Below are 308 nucleotides of genomic sequence, written 5' to 3' on the forward strand. Positions count from 1 at the left end.
AAAGAATATTTAGAGAAAGTGTGGTTCCTGCCCTCAAAATATGTGTACACTAGTTCAGAGAAAAGACTAAAGTTACGAAAGAATGAGAGAGGAAAAGATTATATAGCCAGTAATGTGGTCTTGGACTGTAGGGTTCCAAAAATGGAAGAGGAAAGCTTCAGCTGCAGACAGCATGTGCAAAATATAGAAGCTGAGATTTGGAAACGATGAGACCAACCTGACAAGCAGAATTGTTTACAGCATGGGGTACTGGGAAATGAGAGTTGTTTCCCTCCAACTTCTTCTGCCTCACCGCCCCCACTCTGGTT

Source organism: Rhinolophus hipposideros (assembly GCF_964194185.1).
Source record: "Rhinolophus hipposideros genome assembly, chromosome: 9".
Classification (NCBI taxonomy): Eukaryota; Metazoa; Chordata; class Mammalia; order Chiroptera; family Rhinolophidae; genus Rhinolophus; species Rhinolophus hipposideros.